This window comes from Siphateles boraxobius, unplaced genomic scaffold (assembly GCF_051911475.1).
Source record: "Siphateles boraxobius isolate OS27281-9 unplaced genomic scaffold, OSU_SipBor_1 19, whole genome shotgun sequence".
In the NCBI taxonomy this organism is placed as follows: domain Eukaryota; kingdom Metazoa; phylum Chordata; class Actinopteri; order Cypriniformes; family Leuciscidae; genus Siphateles; species Siphateles boraxobius.
Window position 1 is genome coordinate 3905700 of NW_027508799.1, and position 16801 is coordinate 3922500.

Sequence of the window (16801 nt, forward strand, 5' to 3'; positions counted from 1 at the left end):
CTGAACTATTTCCTTGGTAACTTCACGTTCGGTGAACCTTTAAAACTTCCCGCGAGTCTGCTCGCCCCGGAAGACAAGAGAGAACAAGCCTATAGCACCGAAGGACAAACACGCATACGACTCTGCGTTCCTCAGCAACACAAAGAGAACCATATACGCAAGTATAGGTTATTGATTTGATTTGATTGATGTGATTTCTTGTTGCCTCTCTAAGGGTTATTGTCTGTGATTTTTGCCATGCTGCGATCACCCCGGTGATCTCTCTCATCCTGACCGTCAGTTTCACTTTCTCATCCTCTATCTCTCTCTAGCTAGTCCATAAAAATAAAAAGCGTCCATTCAGTCATTGGGCCGATGGGAATCGGACGGTGGTTGGCGGACGAGCGCGCCGACCCCCCGAAATTTCCCCCTCAGGGGCCCGACGGGAGTGCCCCGAAGCCCGAGGCCACCCTAAGCAGTTCTGCCTTCGTCCTTGGTGGGGCGCCACACGTGCCCCGTCCCACTAACCCACTTTTTGTCCGATTGACCACTAGAGTGATCAGACCTCCCCCCCACTCCACCCCCCCCCCCGTCCCACTAACGCACTATTTGTCCAATAACCCACTATATGGCGCAAACTTCCCGTTGACAATCCCACCTGCCATCGATTGAATGGGGATATTCAGACAGTTTCTTTGATAGAAATTTGAATTAAAGTTCCTGTCATGATGGTAACTAATTTACTGCACTCAGCAGGCCACCCAGAGTCCATAGCACCCAGTGCCATCCCATAATTCCACTGTCCACGAAGCCACTATTTGTCCAATAACCCACTATTTTTGAAAAGTACTAACCCCGGCCTTCATGCAATAAGCTGCAATTGGACACAATCCCACCTGCCATCGATTGAATGGGGTTATTCAGACAGTTTCTTTGATAGACATTTGAATTAAAGTTCCTGTCATGATGGTAACTAATTTACTGCACTCAGCAGACCACCCAGAGTCCATAGCACCCAGTGCCATCCCATAATTCCACTGTCCACGAAGCCACTATTTGTCCAATAACCCACTATTTTTGAAAAGTACTAACCCCGGCCTTCATGCAATAAGCTGCAATCGGACATAATCCCACCTGCCATCGATTGAATGGGGATATTCAGACAGTTTCTTTGATAGACATTTGAATTAAAAGTCTTTTTAATCAAGATCAATGTGTTCCTCGTCTCCCATCTCTTACCAGGAAGCATACCCTGACTCCCTGTGAGCATAGGTGTCACGTCACCTAGAGCATGGGTGGTTCGGTGGTAGAATTCTCGCTTCCCACGCGGGAGACCTGGGACCGATTCCCAGCCAATGCAGAAAATGAATTCTGGTGTGCTAGAGTTCTGTTTCTTTGAAACTTTGTTATGTCACCTTTTCCAATAGACAGTTCTGATTTCCACTGTAAACTCAAGGGCAATAACAATCCATTTTAAATTTTGCGCACATGTGCAGCCCCATATTATGTGCCCCTCGAAAAAGTCTTTTTAATCAAGATCAATGTGTTCCTCGTCTCCCATCTTTTACCAGGAGGCATACCCTCACTACCTGTGAGCATAGGTGTCATGTCACCTTGAGCATTGGTGGTTCAGTGGTAGAATTCTAGCCTGCCACGCGGGAGACCCGGGTCCGATTCCCGGCCAATGCAGAAAATGAATTCTGGTGTGCTAGAGTTCTGTTTCTTTGAAACTTTGTTATGTCACTTCTGCCAATAGACAGTACTGATTGCAATTGCAAACTCAAGGGCAATAACAATCCATTAAAAATCTTGTCAACATGTGCAGCCCCTTATTATGTGCCCCTCGAAAATGTGTTTTTACACCAGATCAATAAGTGTTCCTCGTCTCCCATCTCTTACCAGGAAGCATATCCTCACTACCTGTGAGCATAGGTGTCATGTCACCTTGAGCATTGGTGGTTCAGTGGTAGAATTCTCGCCTGCCACGCGGGAGACCCGGGTCCGATTCCCGGCCAATGCAGAAAATGAATACTGGTGTGCTAGAGTTCTGTTTCTTTGAAACTTTGTTATGTCACCTCTGCCAATAGACAGTACTGATTGCAATTGTAAACTCAAGGGCAATAACAATCCATTATAACTTTTGTCAACATGTGCAGCCCCATATTATGTGCCCCTCGAAAATGTGTTTTTACTCAAGATCAATGTGTTCCTCGTCTCCCATCTCTTACCAGGAAGCATACCCTCACTACCTGTGAGCATAGGTGTCACGACACCTTGAGCATTGGTGGTTCAGTGGTAGAATTCTCGCCTGCCACGCGGGAGACCCGGGTCCGATTCCTGGCCAATGCAGAAATTGAATTCTCGTGTGCTAGAGTTCTGTTTCTTTGAAACTTTGTTATGTCACCTCTGCCAATAGACAGTACTGATTTCCACTGTAAACTCAAGGGCAATAACAATCCATTTTAAATTTTGTCCACATGTGCAGCCCCATATTATGTGCCCCTCGAAAAAGTCTTTTTAATCAAGATCAATGTGTTCCTCGTCTCCCATCTTTTACCAGGAGGCATACCCTCACTACCTGTGAGCATAGGTGTCACGTCAACTTGAGCATTGGTGGTTCAGTGGTAGAATTCTCGCCTGCCACGCGGGCTACCCGGGTCTGATTCCCGGCCAATGCAGAAAATGAATTCTGGTGTGCTAGAGTTCTGTTTCTTTGAAACTTTGTTATGTCACTTCTGCCAATAGACAGTACTGATTTCCACTGTAAAAGTTTCTTTGATAGACATTTGAATTAAAGTTCCTGTCATGATGGTAACTAATTTACTGCACTCAGCAGGCCACCCAGAGTCCATAGCACCCAGTGCCATCCCATAATTCCACTGTCCACGAAGCCACTATTTGTCCAATAACCCACATTTTTTGAAAAGTACTAACCCCGGCCTTCATGCAATAAGCTGCAATCGGACACAATCCCACCTGCCATCGATTGAATGGGGATATTCAGACAGTTTCTTTGATAGACATTTGAATTAAAGTTCCTGTCATGATGGTTACTATTTGACTGCACTCAGCAGGCCACCCAGAGTCCATAGCACCCAGTGCCATCCCATAATTCCACTGTCCACGAAGCCACTATTTGTCCAATAACCCACTATTTTTGAAAAGTACTAACCCCGGCCTTCATGCAATAAGCTGCAATCGGACACAATCCCACCTGCCATCGATTGAATGGGGATATTCAGACAGTTTCTTTGATAGACATTTGAATTAAAGTTCCTGTCATGATGGTAACTATTTGACTGCACTCAGCAGGCCACCCAGAGTCCATAGCACCCAGTGCCATCCCATAATTCCACTGTCCACGAAGCCACTATTTGTCCAATAACCCACTATTTTTGAAAAGTACTAACCCCGGCCTTCATGCAATAAGCTGCAATCGGACACAATCCCACCTGCCATCGATTGAATGGGGATATTCAGACAGTTTCTTTGATAGACATTTGAATTAAAGTTCCTGTCATGATGGTAACTAATTTACTGCACTCAGCAGGCCACCCAGAGTCCATAGCACCCAGTGCCATCCCATAATTCCACTGTCCACGAAGCCACTATTTGTCCAATAACCCACTGTTTTTGAAAAGTACTAACCCCGGCCTTCATGCAATAAGCTGTAATTGGACACAATCCCACGTGCCATCGATTGAATGGGGATTCAGAGAGTTTCTCTGATAGACATTTGAATTAAAGTTGCTATCATGATGAAAACCATTTTACTGCACTCAGGGGCCTCCCCTGAGTCCGTAGCACCAAGTCCCATCCCATAATTCCACTGACCGCGAAACCACTATTTTTACAATGGAACAAATGCTACGTGGGATCTGACAGTTTCTGTGATAGGCAATTTTTTTAAAGTTTTTTTCTTGATAAAAACTAGTTTACTGCACTCAGGGGGCCCCCCAGAGTCCGTAGCACCAAGTCCCATCCCAGAATTCCACTGTCCACGAACCCACTATTTTTTATAATGTAATAAATGCTACGTGGGATGTCCATAGCTCTGGTCAGTGGGGGGGCATTTGCCCAATATAGTGGGTTATTGGACAAATAGTGGGTTCATGGGATGGGGGGGGGGGGGGGTCATGGGGCAATATGCTCTCTATCGCCCACTAGAGGTGTCCGAAAACCACCTATTCCGTGGCAAGTAGGTAAGGTTCTTTTTATTAAAACCATTATATTCTTGATTGCTAATTGTCTAAAGTGCTCATTTTTACAAAGTCAATGAAGTGTTCGACCCTTTAGCTACAAAGCTTTACAATTCGTTGCTATTTCAGACCTAAATTTTATAATAACAAGAAGGTGATTTTTCCTGGCCAGAAAATAGCTTTTTTAGAATTATAAGAAAGAGATAATTTTTGTTGAAAATTGATGTTAATATTAGGGCCGTTTGCTGGACAAACAGATTGTTCGATAACTAAATTAATTCCATTTAAGGTTATCTCATATAATCAATCTGTAATAAGACTATTTATATATTAATGACGAACCATAACCCATTATGGTGATCATTCATATATACAATCGATCTATTTTCAGCTTCGATAATTTAACTGTAATGTGCAATATATTAATCATTCATGATTAATTATTAAATTCCCTATATATAATTTGAGCTAATTTAATGTAAGACTCATTGTCGCTACATCTGTGTTGTGAAATAAAATAATATGTCATTTAAAAAAGACTGTTTTGTTTTATTTGTAATTGTTTGTAAAATATTGTTTAAGATTTACATACCTTGAGGAAGTTGTTCCTCAGCTTGCGAGGCTACAGTTGCCATCTCCAGGTCATCTTCCTCCTCAAAAAAATCCGTAGCAGCAGAGTCTGTAAAATAACATAAAACACTAAGCACATGTCACCAACACACTTGTATGCGTTAAGTGATACTCACCACATGTAAAGAGCTGTCTCCGGGCTGCGGACTCAGACGCAGGTGGTACACGTGGTCCTGCAGCTGTTGAACACGTATTTTCGTTAGACATATATACTGCATAATATATACTGTAATGATTTTAAAGCTTGCAAATCACTTACAGGGTTTGGCTGGAGACAAAATCTTTTGCGCCAGCTGTGAAGCAGATAAATGCTTCCCCCGCGCCAACAGGGCCTTCACATTGGTCGCCAGCAGTGGCCTGTTCTTAGTGGCAGTAGGTGGAGGAGGAACAGACACAGTGGCAGTGGGCACAGCAGCAGTGAGGACAGATGCAGTGGGCACAGTGGTGGTGGGCACGTGGGCTGGAGCCTGCCTCTTCAGCACGTATGCTTTGAAAAGGGCCATATTGGTGTTAGGCCTGGCCTTTGCCTTCTTCAGGTAGGTGATGAGAGCCTGGGCCTCCTTGCTTGGGTCCTCATACACCTCCTTCATTGACCTACCCTTAAAATCCCCAAACTCCACCATCAGACATCCAGAGTCTCCTGTCCTCTCGGCCTCCTGCAGCATGGCCTGTTTTTTCTGATACACCTCCACAGCCTCGCCTACCTCCCTGATCTGCGAGGTGTATCTGAGGAACAGGTGTTTGTTGGCCGACAGCGGGTTGTCCCTCTCCTCCTCCCCCAAAATGCTGCTGACCAGATAGCAGGCATACCCCAGTGAGTTCTCCAGCAGCCACAGGAACCTCTGACCCTGGTGTTTCCCAAACTGGATCTTGCAGTGAGCCAGAACCAGGTACTGGTCTCCAGGATTCCCTCCATTCTGCCTCACAAAGGCAGTGGCCTCAGCCAGGACCTCCTCCTTACACCTGGCCCTCCCTGCCAACACGATCTCCCTCCTATTGGCCTCCTCAGTTGGCCCCATAAGGAGTCGACCCTCAGAGGTTCTTCGTAAAACCGGGTATGCATACATAATCTGAAAGGACACAGGCATAAACAGAACGTTACATAGCTGTCATATTCCAACTGAAAGTATTTTACTACAGCATTTGCTTTTTATGTAATTAATTATTATAATATTATAATAATTAATGATTATTATTATTATGAGCATAAGCATTATTGTTTTTTATACAACTGTGAATTATAATATTATAATAATTAATGATTATTATTATTATGAGCATAAGCATTATTGTTTTTTATACAACTGTGAATCAGGATTCCCTGTGAAACTGATGTCTCCAGGATTCCCTCCATTCTGCCTGAAAAAGGCAGTGGCCTCAGCCAGGACCTCCTCCTTACACCTGGCCCTCCCTGCCAACACGATCTCCCTCCTATTGGCCTCCTCAGTTGGCCCCATAAGGAGTCGACCCTCAGAGGTTCTTCGTAAAACCGGGTATGCATACATAATCTGAAAGGACACAGGCATAAACAGAACGTTACATAGCTGTCATATTCCAACTGAAAGTATTTTACTACAGCATTTGCTTTTTATGTAATTAATTATTATAATATTATAATAATTAATGATTATTATTATTATGAGCATAAGCATTATTGTTTTTTATACAACTGTGAATCACTTTGAATTGCCTTGTGTACAAATTGTAAATAGTGTGATGAACTTATTAATAAGAAAATAAATAACACTTCTTGGTACAATCTTGCTGGTATCATGCCATGCTTAAATCGTTTTGTTTTGTTTAGCTTTTGTGGCAGAGATTACTAAGAAACACCAAATATAACATAAAGGTGTTTATGAAAATTCATAATAATATGATCATCAAACAGATCTAAGACTTAAAATGGTATATCAAATCGTTTTGGTATATCTTTTATAACATAGTTGAGAATCATTTGTTGAAACAAAAAAACACTTGTTTTTGCCTATTCATGTCTTTTTAAATATATATAACATAGTATTTAAAAAGATAACATAAATATGTATACTGGTGTATAACATAGTATAGTATAACATATATGAATTAAACTTTTTTTTTTAAAGGTTTTAGTAAAAATCTTCTTGTGCTCAAAATAATGTAATGAATGACACAAAAAAATACTAAATTAACAACAACAAAAAAATGGTTTAAGGAGGATATAGCTTAATTAGCGGTCGGCTAATTATCTTGACAGTAGTGGCTTTTTTTTACTGTATATCATGGTAAAGTTGCAGGTTCTCATGTACAGAAGAAAACGTGTGCTATTACACGCTAGCTAGCTTTATTGGCATGTTTAATTGTCTAAAAACAAAAACTGTTTATGAATAAATAATGATCGATTATACAGTCGTGAAGAATAGACTTACCTGTTGCAAAGATTGCAAAGATGACGATAATAATAGCGGTCGCCAATTGGTCAAAAGTAAGCCAAAGGAGCAGAGCCAGGAGAGAAACGCGATTGGTCAAAAGTAAGCCACAGGAGAGAAAGGCGATTGGTCAAAAGTAAGCCACAGGAGAGAAACACGATTGGTCAAAAGTAAGCCACAGGAGAGAACGTGATTGGTCAAAAGTAAGCCACAGCAGAGAAACACGATTGGCTCACGTGGGCTTACTTTGGGCTTACTTTGGCTCAATCAGTAGGAAGCAGTAGGCGCAAGCGAGAGGTAGTGGGATCGATTCCTGCATTCTCCAGTGCTGTCCATCCTTTTTACGCCCCCCTTCAAGGGGCACTACCTAGATGAGCTCTTGCAGCTCAGTGCTGCCGAAAAATTTTTTTCGAACGAGGTACAGCACACATTCCTGGCAAAAGCAGGTCCCACCGAGATTTGAACTCGGATCGCTGGATTCAGAGCCCAGAGTGCTAACCATTACACCATGGAACCTTAGCGTGTGTCAACTTTTCCCATGAGCAGCAGAGATTTAAGTCATTGAGTCCAGAAGCACGATAGCAAGGATTTAAGTCATTGAGTCCAGAAGCACGATAGCAAGGAGCAAATGAAGCCTTTGCTTTTTAAGCCCATGTTTCCCCAATTCCGACTCGGTTTGAGTGTGCCAATTTCACCGCCACGTCAGCAGTTGCGCATCACCTCTGTTTTTCCCTCCCTTCCGCAAAGAACCTAAAAAGGTTCCACCGAGATTTGAACTCGGATCGCTGGATTCAAAGCGCAATTTTTTGACTAAATCTACAATTAAAAGGTAGCCAGTGCAAAGTTGCCAGCACAGAGGAAATGCGGCCTGTTTTTTTGTGGTCATTGGAAATCACGCTGCAGCACCTGCACACGTGCTAGGGATCGCGCCTCGTCTTTGTCTTTGAGAGCGATGGACACCTCCTCTCCATCATCGAGGGGAATTAGTTAAAATGGTAGAGCGCTCACTTAGCAAGCGAGAGGTAGTGGGATCGATGCCTGCATTCTCCAGTGCTGTCCATCCATTTTACGCCCCCCTTCAAGGGGCACTACCTAGATGAGCTCTTACAGCTCAGTGCTGCCGAAAAAGTTTTTTCGAACGAGGTACTGCACACATTCCTGGCAAAAGCAGGTCCCACCGAGATTTGAATTCGGATCGCTGGATTCAGAGCCTGGAGTGCTAACCATTACACCATGGAACCTTGGCGTGTGTCAACTTTTCCCATGAGCAGCAGAGATTTAAGTCATTGAGTCCAGAAGCACGATAGCAAGGATTTAAGTCATTGAGTCCAGAAGCACGATAGCAAGGAACAAATGAAGCTTTTGCTTTTTAAGCCCATGTTTCCCCAATTCCGACTCGGTTTGAGAGTGCCAATTTTCACCGCCACGTCAGCAGTTGCGCATCACCTCTGTTTTTTCCCTCCCTTCCGCAAAGAACCTAAAAAGGTTCCACCGAGATTTGAACTCGGATCGCTGGATTCAAAGCGCAATTTTTTGATTAAATCTACAATTAAAAGGTAGCCAGTGCAAAGTTGCCAGCACAGAGGAAATGCGGCCTGTTTTTTTGTGGTCATTGGAAATCACGCTGCAGCACCTGCACACGTGCTAGGGATCGCACCTCGTCTTTGTCTTTGAGAGCGATGGACACCTTCGCTCCATCATCGAGGGGAATTAGCTCAAATGGTAGAGCGCTTGCTGCGCAAAAGAAGGGGCCCAATCTTTGCGCCCCCGCACACAAGCCAAAAAGACGCGAAAAACGAGAATTTGCCCACAAATTTCCCCTGCAACATTATTAGGGCTATATTCCTGTGCGTTATGAAGGAGTTTTAGTCACATTTGAAACAAGTCACCCTCCGCGGGCTGCATTCGAACCCGTGTTCTGCGTGTGATCAACTGCGCCTGCGTCTTCATTTATCTATGACATCATTATATTGATTTATATTTTTTTGTGTGTATTATTATTATTTTTAAATATTGCACATTACATGTTGTTGATTATTTAATAAAATGAATAAAAATGGAGGGATATGATTTGATTGACATGATTTATCAGATTTGTTTTAAGACACTTCAAATGTTTTGTTAAATGTTTTTTTTGTGTATATTATTTAAAAAAAATGCATATTACATGTTGTTTATGATTGAATAAAATGAATAAAAATGTTTCTTCAAATATGTGTGTTTTTTGTGAGGGATATGATTTGATTGATATGATTTATTAGATTACTTTAAGACACTTTAAATGTTTTATTAAAATGAATACACACAAATATTTCAATGACACTTAAAATGTTTTATTAGAATGAATACACAAATATTTAAATGACACTTTAAATGTAAAAAAACAAATATTAAAATGAATACACACAAATAATGAAATGAGTACACAGACACAAACACACATATATACATATATATATATATATATATATATATATATATATATATATATATATATATATATATATATATATATATATAGGACAATATGAAAGACTGGGTGGAACCATGTACAGTAATATATACAAAATATATACAGGAAAAAAGCAAATTGTTTATTGAGGAGGTGGAGTTTGGCTTGTATTTTGCTGGCGCTGTTCTGCCAACCAGTCATCTAAAGATTTTCCATTTGAGGCACGCAAGCAAAATGTGGCATTACCATATCGGCTATGGCCAAACTCTTTGGTTTTGGGCTGCCCACATTTGCTGCACATGTTAAAGGTTACCCCTCGCACATACTTCCTCTTATGGACTCCGCTTTCCGTCTCCTGGGCCCGCCGGCGCCTGTTCCTCTGGGTGTAACGGGAAACAGGAGCAGCAGACACAGGAGCAGGTGGAGCTGGGCCTGCACCGGATGTTGAAGCACCAGAAGGTGGAATCACCATTGACACGGTCATGTCTGGGTTAAGGACTAGTGACAATGACCCAGGTGCTGAAATGGGCTGCACAACTCCTGATGCTGTGGGGGCAGGTGCAATGGGGCACACCATGGTGGTGGCAGCAGCAGGCCGTCGACCTGGTCGCAGAAGAGGAGCCTGTCCTTCTCAATTTGGCGGAAGGGTAAATGTATGTTTTGGGCGTGAGGTCGATGCCGCTTCATCCAATTTTTCCCTCGGTGGAGGAAGCTGCGTATCAGCCACAGCAATTGGGTCAGGTGGAGTCAGTCCCTGAGCGAGGACACTCATTTCCTGTTTTTTCTGCTGCCGTTGAAACCTGAAAATAAATTACATGTATTATATATATGTTTAAAAAAGTATTCAGTTAATTTGAAGAAAATAATGTGCCTTGCTTACCACTGAATGAGTGTCTTCTGGTTTAGCTCAAACAGCTGGATCATTGTTTCATCCATCAGCCTGCGATTGTTAAGCAACAGCTCTCGGATGTGGTGGTAATCCGAGAGGATTTTAGACCACCTGGGGCGGCAAACTCCAGCCTTCTTTGTCGGCGACTTGTGTAAAGCACACAGCTTTGTACAAATGGCCTCAACCAAGCGGCTGGTGCTGGGCCACTGTGCTGGTCCCCCGGGATGTCCAATCAGACACCGTTTTACAATCTCCACACCCGTTGTGACTCCGGACCGCTTTGGTGCCTTAAAGCGTCCATGTGTCAGCTGAGGCTGATGTCGAGGCTGATAGTTGACCCGCTGTTTGTCTATGTCATGGAGAGCTGTCCACAGCTGAATGGCCTCTGTCACCTGCAGGTCAGTGAGGTAAGGAGCCTCACGAAGACCAACCAGGTAACCTGCCATATCCTGGACCTTGTCCCACCCAGCAATGCCATCGGGCCCAATGACTGCTCCCTAGTAAATTCAGATTAATGTTAATATATGTGGAATAAAACGAGATTGAAATTAAATAAAGCCCTTAAAGTGTTTTACCTGAGCCTCGTCTGAGAAACTGCTTCCAGTGTCAGATGGCTGTGACAACACTGAAGGGGCAGGGGCAAGTTGGTGTCCTTCTCTAGTTGATGTGGATGGCTCAGCCAGTGACACGTCAGCCATTGATACATCAGCCAGTGATGCTGGGGACTGAGGCTGAGGCAAAGATGAGGGGCTGTTTGCGAGATCATGGCAGGGGTCATTCTCGTACAGCACTGGAACTGTGATGTCCTCCGTGATCTCTTCCTCAAACCCCTCATCTTGCAGGTCTTGGTCATCAATTTCCTCCACCAGCCTGTCTTCATGGCACTGCCATATGACCGGATGGAGGACGCTCCTTTTATGGCATCTTCCATCCGGTCATCATTCCAACGCATCAAGCCCTCAAGGAGATAGGCTTGAAAATGCGCATCACTGGCACTGGTTCCTAAAAGTAAAAAAAAAAAAAAAAAAAAGGGTTTTATATGTCACATATGTACAATATATTTACTACACATGAGGTGCTATGAAGTAGCTGGTTACATGTAATAGAGTTATGTAATTACATAAAAAAATTATTGTCATTATAACCAGAGTTATTAGTGATTTGTGAGGCAAGACAGCTTTGTCAATGCTTTTATGACATCAGAAAAGAACTGTAAAAGTGTGACATTTATTAATGTGACATTAATTTAATGTAATGGAAGCAGTTACAGTGCTTATATTTTTTTACAGAAAAATTACTAATCCATATGTATGTAATACCTGGAATAAAACGGTTCAGGTGGAGGTGGAATGACTCCAAGGAGGTAGAGCCTCGAGCACACCTGTAGCAGCACAGCTCCACACCGCCTTTCTTCAGTGTCCCCTTCTTTATGTAGAGCGGAAAGTGCTCTGGGTCTTGGATACACTGTACATGCTTCCGCTGTTCTTTCCATATCTGCTGGATCCGTTCATGGTTCAGAAGTGGAACTCCCAGAGTATCCTTCCCGTCCGCACTGTCAAACTGATCAATCAGTGACCCAATTAATATGGTGGTCTCCTCCTCCCCCCTGGTCCTCCTCCGGCAGTGCAGTGCCAACTCCCTCCGGTTAATGCGAGCACTGACCGCCTTTTCTGAGATGTAGCCAGTCTTCTTTGCTGCCAGCTCACCCTCCTTTGCACGGCGAAGAGCAGCCACATCCTCTGAATCCCACTGGAATATGGACATGGATAGACGTGCCATGAAGATCCCATAGAGCGGATGAGCCTCTGTCGTGACACCTGCAGCAAATCGCCGCATGAAATGCCAGATGTCCAGGCGCACTTCAAGCTCATCCCACTCCGAAAACATGGCCTTCACCTGAGACTGGCCGTGCTGACTGCAGCAATCTCTGTCCACGTACATCACCTTTGGGGATGCCTCTCCTGCCTCTCGGTAGCGTTTCATTAGGCCAGCTGCCATGGGGTCCAGTGCATCTCCCTCGGCGGCTGTTAGGACAGAGACAAGGACTTGGCCGTGTTCGTTACCAACATTTGTGCACCAGGCAGCTGTTCCTGAAGCAGCACCGGCAAGCTTTTTTGTGACCTATTGAAGAAAAAAAAGATTTTTAAAAACAAAACAAAATAAAAACTCATAACTGTGCATTATGTACACACACACATATCCATATCTGGACAATTTCTGGATATAAACAGGGCTGTGATACCTTTTTTGTGGAGTCCATCTTGAGAACACAGCCAAATACAGATGTTATTTTGGCCTTGACCTCGTCCAGTCGCCCCAGAACATCCCTGGCGTACACAGCTAACAGCCACTTAGGTTTAGGAAGGGCAGGTAAAAGGGGAGGCTCAGCAAACACAGGAGGCTGCACAAGGGAGGACCTTGTGAATGGTTCACAGGCAGTTTGGTACTGCAGGACACGCTGTGTCCATGCCTCACTGTGTTGTTCCATCAGCTTCTTGTAGAGCTGAGTCACACTGTTGCCCAGTGTCCTCTCCCTCATCATCCTCACCACCCGGTTGTCACATGAGTATCTAAAGAAACAACAGTATAATCATGCAAATGCTTTGGTTGGAAAAAATAACACAAATAAAAGCGCCTGATAATGAATGATTGTCATTATGAATTACCTGTATGTCAGCAAAGCTGGAAACTGACTGCGGTGGCCCATATCCAGCTGTCCTAAGATGTCCTCATTCCAAGCTGGATACTTCTTTTTGCAGCGTTTGCACTCCAGATACTCAGTGGCAAGGTCATACCACCCATCAATGTCCAAGACCTTGCGCACGGTACGGTAAAGTCCTGCCGCTGTAAGTCTGTGCTTACCACAGTCTGGGCGAACGCAGACAAGAGGAAACAACCACATCTTTAGCGGCATCCATAAGAAAATGGGCCGACAGAAGAAGAGGTCAGGTGAGGCGGGTGGCTGGGTGTTTATTAAAGGGGGCTGAGGAGGATACCACCAAAGCTTCAGCTGGGACACTATTTCTGGCTTTCCGGTTCGCATGTTGGCCTTAAACAGTGTGTTCCGGATCCACTCATGCTGGAAAGGTGGAAGATGATCTCTCCAGTGACTAGGAAGCTCAGCTGGTGGCTGATGATGAGGAAGAGCTGGTGTCTGTGCTGTTTCCGCTGATGGAGACGGACCGGCACAGGCCTCTGAGTGAACAGTAACATAAACAATATAAGGATGACTGTTATTTGATAGTAATATGCCATAAATGCAGTCCACAAACAGCCGGCGAAGCAGTAATTTTAAACAAGTATTAATAATAATTATGATTATATTTAGGAATAACAGTGAAGAAAATGGTATTAGTGTCAAGAAGCAAAGAACACAGTGTACACTTTATTGATGTAAGGAATATGGGATCAATATAGCTCTTTGAGAATGAGGATTAGATGGAATGAAAGAAGGAAAATGAGTCGTGATGAATTCAGTAAAAAAAAGTATGATGCCCACAGACATGAAGCATGCACACAGACACAATAAGGAAAAACTGTTCCTCTAATTATTAGAACAATGAATCTCCACCATCCTGTCTGCTCAGGTTGAGTGAGTGAGAAGAGCAAGCGGTGTGAAAAAGTTATCCAGTGATTGTTTAGCAACAGGTAAGTTCGGAAACGCAAATAAATACACTGACACCTTTGGACATCCTTAAGGTTTGGAAGAAGTGCACTCAAAGAATGCCTCCCGCTTGAGGCATGATGTCACATAATTCTGTATTGTAAACAAAAAATATTTAAAAATGTTTATTTATTTTCAAAAATAATGATTCTCAGTGGGTTTCCACAAAACATTCTTATAATATTTGCATTTGTGTCATATGCCACACCTGTATTTAGCTGTGCTTCACATTGTGATGCAGCAAATACCAGCTCCTCATCATCATCTTCAGCAGTGGGAATGGAAGTGCCTGGAGCACAAATGTTAAAACTATTACTGTGATCAATACATGGAGACAAACATATGTAAGATGTTGCTTACTTACCAGTAGCGAAAAGCTGCTTTCGGACCAAATGTTTGGCTGGGGGTTCTGCTGCCGGAGGAGGTAAAGTGGACTGCAGTAATGGATCTGGAAACAACAAGTGGACAAGTTTGCCATGACGATAAATGAATACATGTAGAACTGCTGTAGGGAAAATTCTATATTTACACTCCTACTCACAGGGTTTAACTGGTGACATTAGTTTTTTTGCCAGCTGTGAAGGTGACAAATGTTTGCCACGCGCCAACAGTGCTTTCACAGTGGCGGTCTGCTGTAAACCAGTTTGGATGGCTGTAGGTGGACGTGCAGAGGCACTAGAGGTTGCAGGTGGACGTGCAGAGGTACTGGAGGCTGCAGGTGGACGTGCAGGCTGATGTACACTGGTGCCCATATCTTTACAGGACATACGCCTTGAAAATGGCCATGTTAGTGTTGGGCCTGGCATCTGCCTTAACCAAGTACCTGATGAGGGATTCGGCCTCATTGCTCTGGTCTTCATAAACATCCTTCATGGACCGGCCCTGAAAGTCACCAAACTCCACCATCAAGCAGCCCTGGTCTCCAGTTGCCCGGGCTTCTGCTTGCATTTCCTGCTTCCTCTTATACTTCTCTACTTCTTCTGCCATCTCTCTAATATGAGAAGTGTACTGTAGGAACAGTTGTTTATTTTCTGACAGGGGGGTTGTCTGCGCTTTCTCACTGGAAATGCTGAGCACCAAATACACTGCGTACCCCAGAGAGTTTTCCAGGAGCCATCTAAATCTCTGACCCTGGTACATCCCAAACTGAAGTTTGCAGTGAGCCAGTACTAAAAACTGGTCACTGGGATCTCCACCGTTTGTGCAGACAAAAGTACTTGCCTCTGCCAGCACCTCCTCCTTCGATTTGGCCCTTCCAGACACCACATTTTGAAGTTGCTTCGCCTCCGCCGATGGCGCCATGAGGAGACGGTTTGATGTTGCTGACTGGCGACGAAAAACGGGGTATGCGTACATTTTCTGAAATGAAAATCAGAAAGAGACTATTACCTGTGTCAATCTAAAAGATACCTGTATGTTAAGTGTGATACAATAATTTAGCAAACTACACAGCAGGACTTAAATCATGTTTTTCAGGCATTTTGGGTGACAATATGGAAAGAAATTATATGAAATATTAGATATTATTATGAAAATCTTGGCAATTACTACTAACTCCCATTATTACACTTCTTTTTTCATTACATGTTGCCCCAAGAATACATTAATATGCAAATTAGATACATAGATACATTGTATAAAATGGGAAAACCCGCTTATGGCCATTTTACACACATATTGCATAAAGCAAAATGGAAGTCTATATCAAATCATTCTGTTATCTTTTATAACATAGTTGGGAATCATCTTCATACAAAGTTTGGTATATAAAATCCTGAAACCTAAACAATTTCAGGATATAAAACACTGATATAATTAAGCTATATCCTCCTGAGACCAAAAAAAGTGTAGTTAATTTAGTATTATGTGTGTCATTACATTGTTTAGAGCATAAGAAAGTTTTTTGCAAAAAGGTTTTTTTTTTTTATAATGTTCATATAGGTGTTGTGAACTTTTTCTTCTCAAGTGTAGAAAAGATAGAGTTGCAGACCAGGAGATTGTTGAGGTATAAGTTCTTTATTGCGTCGCTGTAGTCATCTCAATCAAGTCTAACTAAGGCAGTATACATTTAGTTCATATACCCTTTCAGGGGGAGGAGTTACATAAAGGTGGAAACAAAAGCATGTAAATGAGGCATCTGGGTTAAGGAATGTGCCCTAGACTGAGAGCGTTACCAATCCTAATCCAATCAGCATAACAGTGTAATGTAAATATCCTAATCCAATCAGCCAGACTCTTCACCGATACCTTCACATTATCTTAATGGCCAGGCAGTGCATAAAGACAAAAGGTGATAGTCTCAGGGCTCTGACCAATTTAACTTACAATAGAGAGCTGGACAGACAGGAACAGGCAGGTTTGTGACATCATTTACCTTAGATACAAAATTCACACTAATAAACTTTCTCAGTTTCTATACTATTGTATTGGAAGCTCAATTAAACATTTAAATAAAATTTGTAATCCTACATAGGTTATACTATGTCTTCTGTAGAGGACACTAGGACTAATTTTTTATTATTATTTTATTTAAAGACATGAATAGGCAAAAACAATGGGTTTTTTTTAGATCACGTCTTTTTA

General features: G+C 42.9%; 5 non-coding genes across 5 annotated transcripts; 4 read left to right on the forward strand and 1 right to left on the reverse strand.

Moving 5' to 3' along the window:
* The first annotated feature begins 1597 nt into the window (after positions 1 to 1597).
* On the forward strand, positions 1598 to 1668 carry trnag-gcc (transfer RNA glycine (anticodon GCC)). Its single transcript has one exon. It is a non-coding gene; the product is annotated as a tRNA-Gly (tRNA).
* Positions 1669 to 1928: 260 nt separating this feature from the next.
* trnag-gcc (transfer RNA glycine (anticodon GCC)) lies at positions 1929 to 1999 on the forward strand. Its single transcript has one exon. It is a non-coding gene; the product is annotated as a tRNA-Gly (tRNA).
* A 258-nt stretch (positions 2000 to 2257) lies between these two features.
* trnag-gcc (transfer RNA glycine (anticodon GCC)) lies at positions 2258 to 2328 on the forward strand. The gene has a single exon. It is a non-coding gene; the product is annotated as a tRNA-Gly (tRNA).
* Positions 2329 to 2586: 258 nt separating this feature from the next.
* On the forward strand, positions 2587 to 2657 carry trnag-gcc (transfer RNA glycine (anticodon GCC)). Its single transcript has one exon. It is a non-coding gene; the product is annotated as a tRNA-Gly (tRNA).
* A 5000-nt stretch (positions 2658 to 7657) lies between these two features.
* On the reverse strand, positions 7658 to 7729 carry trnaq-cug (transfer RNA glutamine (anticodon CUG)). The gene has a single exon. It is a non-coding gene; the product is annotated as a tRNA-Gln (tRNA).
* Positions 7730 to 16801: the final 9072 nt, after the last annotated feature.